We start from the raw sequence: 8,193 nt of genomic DNA, 5'->3' as shown, positions 1-8,193 counted from the left end.
AAAAAATAGGAGTTTTTGATTTTTCTTAGAACTTATGGCAATGTCCTTTTCCCCCAGCATATAAAACTCAAGTGCTAAAGAGGAAACCCTTTTCCTTGGCCCTGAGCTCAATATTCTTCAGAGCAGATATTTCTAGACATACACACACACACACACACACACACACATATATATATATAGAGAGAGTATATATATAGAGAGAGTGTATATATATACATGTATATATATATATATATATATGTATTCTGCATATACCACACTTCAAGAAGGTAAATACTTGTATCAGCAAACATCAGTGGACTATTTGTTTTGGAACACTCTCTGAAGATTAAAATGGGAAAAGAAAAATCAAAATGTACAGCAAGAATGAAAATCAATTTTCTTTGTTGAAGAGTTGTGAACAAAAACTTCAATTTAGTCTATCCATGGTAGACTGTTACTAAAGAATAGGTCATAAATTTTGATTTTAAGAACTTAAAAAAACTTATTGGAAAACAATATCTCTCACACTTGAACACACTACCCATAAATTAAGCATTTCCAAATTAATTAATTAATTAATATCTCTAGGCTGGAAATTTCCTTCTACTGTAGACTCAGTATCTAGTCATCTACTTTCAATTGGGAATTTACTAGCTCCAATTAGTATATATTTATATTCATGCCCAAACTTTCTTCTTCTTCCACAAACTACTTCACCCTTCCAGCTGGCTCAATCCAAGGTGTTTGCAGTTGCCCTTGATTGCTCATTTCCTCTTACACTCTGCACCCAATCCATCAGACAACCTCCTGGCATCACTGCCTTTCACCTGGATATCCAGACAGCCTCCTGTTCTCATGGCTTCCATCATTGCTACCCTTCCCCAACAGCCTTTTTCAACATGGCATTACGAATGATTATTTAAAAACACCCATCTGATTATGTCACACTTCTATTCAAAACTCTGCAGTGGCTTCCATATAATTTGGAGCAATTGATGAATTCCTCATGGTGGCCACAAGGGGCCACCAAATGTCATGTTCCACTCTTTGACTTTGGGAACATAACTCAGAGTTTCCAAATAGCCCACACTCAGTTTCCCCAGTTGTTAGCATTTTATTACTATGGCACATTTGCAACAATCAATTTATCAGTATTGACACAGTATTATTAACAATAGTCCATATTTTATTCAGACTTCCTTAGTTTTAACTTATGGTCTTTTGTTGCTATGGTTTCAGAATCCCATCCAGCATACCATATTGCATTTATTTGTCATGCCTCTTAAGTTCTTCCTGGCCATGAACTTGGTTTTGAAGACCAGGACTATTTCTTTGTTGTAAACAGTATTGTGTTTATATGTCATAGGATATCTTTCAATCAGGATTTCACGTTTTTCTCATGATTACACTTAGGGTGAAACATTGTGTAGGGTAGGAGGTGAAGAGCTATTCTGAACATCTCTTTTACCAGGGATAAGCAGCAGCAATAACATCACTACTGATAGTGAAGTTAATTTAAGATTGAATTAGAGTTTTTTTTTTTTTTCAATTTCCTACGATGTTTTACGTTCTTTCCCAAATTGTTTTTGACAGGAGTTACTATACGAAGTTTACACATAAGAATCAAATAATTACATTCTACCTGCAAGTAGCAAGCGGGAAACCTACACACACTCTGTTTTTTAAATTTTTTTTTCATTTTGTTTGAAAATGAGGAGCAGGGAGACTGAGAGAAAGCTTTTATATTCTACTTAACTCCCCAAATGACCACAACAACCAAGTTGAAGCCAGGAAACCAGAACTCCATTTGTACCTTCCTAGTGGGTGGCAGGGAACCAAATACATGAGCCCTCATCTGCTGCCTCATCCAGGGTATGTATCAGCAGGAAGTTGAATCCAAAACATAGTTGCTGGGATTGGAACCCCGTTCTCCTGTATGAGATGTGGGAGTCACAAGCAGTGACTTAAGAACTCTTCCAAACACTCACCCCTCAACAGACATTCTTTAGATTTCTTCAGCAAAGGAGATTTCTGTCCTCCCTTTCTCACTTATATTTTATTCACTTATTTATGAGTATAGATTCACATTTATTTCATCCTCCACCTTAAATTCAACATTATTGAATACATCTTATTGCTCAAATTGTTCCAGATGTGTCCACGAGAAGTCCTTCCGTTGGATGCTGATTGTGCTCATTGCTGCTGGGCTGACAATGTTTCTAGACCCTCCTTACTGGCAGAAGAGCGGAGTATATGTGAGGGCACTTCAAGAAGTTCACAGAAATTTAAAATTATTTTTTAAATTCATGCATACATTTTTCACAATATACATTTTCATAAATATTTTGAAGATCCCTCATATACATGGATTTCAAATTTTTTTCAGCAAAATATATATATATATTAAATTCCATTTCCCACAAACTTTTAAAAGTGTCTTTATAAGCATATACTAACCATTTTGTCTATACATCCTTACAAATATTTTGGTATGTATTCATCTGTATTTGTATTACGCCAAACATGAGTTCATAGTTCATACTGATGTCTTCAGCTCTGAACATAGGTCATTTTAGTTCCCTGTTCTATCTTACCTATAAATTTTCACTCTTGGTTCCCAAAACTCATTTACTCAATTGTTTAATTCCAATATATATGCATAATGGTATCAGGTTTGTTAATATGCATGCCCATAAAAATAATTTTATCAAGTAGTTTACCAGGTTATGTATAGTTTTCTGTTAGCTTTAGTCCCAGAAACACCGTTTATTTCCAGCTATTTGGGTCTTCAGCTTTGTCTCCCACTCCTTTCATTGAGGGTATTTTTATACATTTTAATATAGTTAAATCTTTTTTCACAGCCTGCATTTCACAGTGGATTCAACAAGCATCACAATTTTTTTTTTAATTTGTAAGCTTAAAGATAATACTTTTTGCACTTTAAATTTTCATTGGTTTAAAAAAATGCTTGGTATTGTGCTTGGTATCATACCTTAAAGTATTTAACACTATAATTTCATTGCCTTAAAATCCCACGTGTCATTTGTTCAAACTTCTCCAAATCTTTGGGCATTACTGCTAAAGTTACCATTACCCTTTTATTGTTTGTCTTTCCAGAGAGTCACATAATGGAATCATGCAAATTTAGCTATTTCTACACATATTTAACTAACATGCATCTGATATTCATCCACGTCTTTTCAGAGTTGATCACTCATTCATTTTTATCACTGGGTAATATTTCACAGTATATACCACAGGTTTTCTATTCACATCCAAAGACAATTTATGGTGCCTTTTCCTGTTTGGTGATTAGGAAGACACCGCTACAAATGTCGGCATACAGATTTTGTTGGATATGTTTTCATATCAGTTAGATAAATAGCTAGTAGCATGATTGATGGATAATATTGTGAGACTATGTTTGAAAAAAGCTGTCAAATTGTCTACCAAACTGGCTGTGATATTTTGTATTCCAATCAGCAATGAATGAGAAATTTTTATTGCTCTATCTCCATGCCAGCAATCAGTATTTTCAGATCTTGACCATTATAATACAGATGTTGTGTTATGTTATTTTAATTTGCATTTCCCTAATTCCAGATGATTTTTTTCATCTTTTCATATGCTTATTTGCCATCTGTTTATAACCTTTGGTGAGGTATATATTCAGATTTTTCTCTTACTTTTAAAAATTGGTTTGTTTTCTCAGTGTTTTGTAAAACTTTTGTGTGCGCTTTGGATACAAACTCTTGATTAGAAAATAGTTGAAAAGATTTTCTCCCAGCCTATGACTTGTTTCTGTTGTCTCAGAAGTTTCATTTACAGTGCAAATGCTTTAATTTTTAGGAAGTCCAACCCGTCATTTTTTCTTTCTTGAATCATGCTTTTAGTTTTTTATCTAAAAATCAATTCTTAAACACAAGCCCACATAGATTTTTCTCCTATGTTTTCATCTATAAGATTTATGATTTTACAAGTTACTTTAGATTAGTGATACCATTCAGGAAGTTGTAACCATGTGCCAAGGGGTAAATGGATAGTGTTTTGTCTTTATTACATAAAAACGATAAGCATAATGAGAGTTTATATACATATAAATGTATGTATTTATGACCTATGTTTACTTGTTTTAGCTTTAATAATAAAATATAAAATAATAAAATGCAATCTGACATTGGCATTTATATTTTTTCCCTATTAAAATGGATCTATGCATTATTTTAATTATGGTCCTAAGAGTTTTATTTTTTTTTTTATTTTAGCTCCCACATTTGAAAGAGAGCAAAGAGTATTTTCTTCCCTGTGTCTGGCTTATTTCACTCAACATGATGTTCTCAAGTTCCATCCATTTTCCTGTAAATGACAGCATTTCTTTCTCTCTTATGATCTAATAGTATTTCATTGTTTTTATTCACCATACTTCTTTATTCATCTGATGATGGATACCTTGGCTGATTACATATTTCAGCTATTGTGAACACTGCTGAGTTTTGAATAGCATGTGTTGACAATCATTGATATAGGGTATTTCTTTTGTTCATGGTAAGTGGGGTATTTTTCAGATTATACTGCCTGATTCTCCACATCCAGAAAGAAGGGCCATGGCACAGCGGTTTACTTTGAGATTGTCCATCTCTTCAGATTTAGAAATCCTTGTACATTTTGTCTCTATAACTCCTGTTTTATTGTTTTCGTGGGATCCCAGTCAGTATAGAAATTGTGGGGAAGAAGTGCTGATGAGCTGGAGGAGAAAGGAAGAAATGAAGATGCACAGGAGAGAGGTGAGGCTGCTCCTCAGATCCCTAATTAATGCACATATCTGGATTAATATCTCAAGAGATGAAAACAAATAAAAAAAAACAAAAGATAACTCCTTTCCAACTCAATTAAGATTCTTCTTTTCATGTGGCAGTACTTAATTAGTATGATTATTTATTTATAGGTTTTTCCATTTATTGATACAAATTCTATTTTATAAATGAGAGAAATAGCATTCATGTATACGAACACAAATGTACATAAAGGTTGCATTTCTGTAGGGATCCCTAAGTGCACAGATAAATATATTGTCTAGTAAACAAATACATAGTTGTGAAGGGGAGATCCCCGTTGGTCCCTGTCATTAAAAGGTTAAGTCATAGAGGCCTACATTATGGCACAGAGTGTTAAACTGCCGCTTGCGACATCAATATCTCATGGGAGTACTGGTGTGAATCCAGCGCCCTCCTGATGCTCCCTGGAAGGCAGCAGATGTGGCCCAAGTATTTGGGCCCCTGCCTCCCATGTTGGAGACCTGGGTGGAGTTCCATTTCAGGAGTGAATCAGTAACTGCAGGATCTGTTTATCTCCCTGTCTCTCCCTCTCTCTATCACTCTACCTTTCAAATAAAGAAGTAAAATTTAAATAAATGCATGAAAGGTGAAGTCACACTCTAATACCATTAAAAAATGAAATTACTTATGTAATTAATTCCTCTGAAATGTGTGAATAAACTCTGAAGCTGTGAGTATGAGAAAAACAAAATTCCTAAGACATATTTCATTGATCTGAAACTATTAAAAACAGCGAGATGGAGGCATGAATGATGAAGTACAAAAAACAGATTTAAGAATATATCTTAAGTGTTGAAAATTAATTGAAATGTGATCCCTGTTGAACATGGTGGTGGGAATGGGAGAGGGAAGAGATGTATAATTTGGGACATGCTCAGGCTGACTTGCCCCAAGTGGTGGAGTTGGAAGCATACCAGGGGATTCCAATTCAATCCCATCGAGGTGGCATGTACCAATGCCATCTCACTGTTCCAGGTGATCAGTTTCAGTTCACAGTTGGTCATGGTGGAGGGACTGGGAGTCAAAGGGAGCACATAGACAAGTCTAGTACCTGCTAACGCTAACCGATGGAGTAAATAAAGGGGAGAGTGATCCAACATGGGAAGTGAGATACTCAGCAGACTCATAGAATGGCAGATGTCCTAAATAGCACTCTGGCCTCAGAATCAGCCCTAAAGGCATTCGGATCTGGCTGAAAATCCCATGAGAGTATTTCAGGCATGGAAAGCCAAGACACTCTGGCAAAAGATCTCTGTGAGTGAGATCCCAGTGGAAAGAACAGGTCTTCAAAGAAGGAGGTACCTTTCTCTGAAGGGAGGAGAGAACTTCCACTTTGACTATGACCTTGTCTAAACAAGATAAGAATCGGAGAACTCAGAGGGCTTCCATAGCCTTGGAAACTCATGACTGGAGCATAGGGAGATTACTGATGCCATAGACAGGAGTGTCAATTTGTAAAGTCAACAACAGGAGTCACTGTGCACTTACTCCTCATGTAGGATCTCTATCCTTAATGTGCTGTACATTGAGTTTTAATGCTATAACGAGTACTCAAACAATATATTTCACTTTGTGTTTCTATGGGGGTGCAAACTGTTGAAATCCTTACTTAATGCATACTAAGCTGATCCTCTGTAAAAAAAAAAAAAAAAAGAAATTATCAATTCCCAACTTGACTCTCACTGGGATTAAACATGACAATAGGTCTGCTCTGATTTCATCATCATTTTTAAAAAAATCATCTATTATTTTTCACTTTATGTTTCTGTGTGGGAGCAAACTGTTGAAATCCATACTTGATGTATACTAAGCTGATCTTCTGTATATTAAGATAATCAAAAATGAATCTTGATGTGAATGGAAGGGGAGAGGGAGTGGGAAAGGGGAGGGTTGTGGGTGGGAGGGACGGTATGGGGGGGAAGCCATTGTAATCCATAAGTCGTACTTTGGAAATTTATATGCATTAAATAAAAGTTAAAAAAAAAGAATTATTTAAATTCTATAAAATTCTGGAAATATATAAAAAATATTCCAAACACAATATCTGCTTTATCTTAAACTTTTTTCTGAAATCCTACAAAGTTTCATTTTAGGCTTTTAAATGATTTTTCCTTTAAAAATAGAAATATTAAAATTTACATAATAGATTTTAGAGTAAAACAAAAATCAGTTTGACAATAGACAACTGATGAGTACTTATTATATATGCAGTATATTTCTAGAATTTGGTATCAAAAATATGAAAATATCTAGTCACCATTAAAAAAATCTGATACCTTAATTGAAAAAACAAACATTTGTAAGGGAGTCAAATAACTTCATAAATATGCCTTCTGATCATTTTAGCTGGAACAGATTATTCCTTGGGGGTAGGGGAGGTGAACTGTAGAGAACTTCTACTCTTCTAAAACTTAGCTTTTATCAGTGTGTTCTGAATATTTATACCAAAGTAACAGATAAAGTAATCCCCTTTCATGCTTCTTCTCATTTTCTTCTTTTACTGAGTCTTACTTTAATCTAAAATTTCCTTTCTAGCTACTGCCATCATTTTTCTCTCTCTGAAGTTTCTCCAGTCTCTCCTTCCTTATCAGGCCAACATATGCCAATCTTGGCCTCTCTCTGCATTTCTTACTCTCTAATTGACTTTTTTTATTTTTTTTGCATTTGCCTCTGTGTTCTGCATGTGCCTTCAAAAGGAGAGGTTTTGCTTTTAATATTTTTTTAATATTGTATTGACAATAACTTAAGGTCAGTTTAATTCCAAAAGAAGTGTTTTAACAGATTTCTTGTAGTGTATTTGATATACAAAACTACATATGTTTAGTATATGTAGTGTGATGATTCTGGATATATATGCAGACACCAACTAGATTGCCTGGGCTCCAGTTTCATGCATTAAAATGCTCCTTTTTGATTCCTACAGGGATGTCAAAACAGAATTTCTTTTTGTTTTGCTGTGTAAGTTTATTTTATTTTATTTATTTGTATGCATTTCATAAATGTAACTTTAGAATCATAGTAATTCTTCCTGCCATGCCTGCCCTCCCACCCACTCTCCCATCCTTCTTCTGCTTTCCTCTCCTGTTACCAGTACTGTTTTTTACTAAGATATATTTTCATTTAACATTTTTTTAAAATTCATTTATTTATTTGAAAGTCAGAGTTGCAAAGAGGCAGAGGCAGAGAGATAGAGAGAGGGAGGGAGAGAGATAGAGAGAGAGAGAGAGGTCTTCCATCTGTTAGTTCACTCCCCAGGTGGCTACAATGGTCAGAGCTGTGCTGATCTGAAGCCAGGAGCCAGGAGCTTCTTCCAGGTTTCCCACATGGGTGCAGGGACTTGGACCACCTGAACTAAATAGTATAGAAGCCATTTATC

This window comes from Oryctolagus cuniculus, chromosome 5 (assembly GCF_051225735.1).
Source record: "Oryctolagus cuniculus isolate XC-2025 breed Fujian yellow rabbit chromosome 5, ASM5122573v1, whole genome shotgun sequence".
Classification (NCBI taxonomy): domain Eukaryota; kingdom Metazoa; phylum Chordata; class Mammalia; order Lagomorpha; family Leporidae; genus Oryctolagus; species Oryctolagus cuniculus.
Note: the sequence above shows the minus strand (reverse complement) of the source record.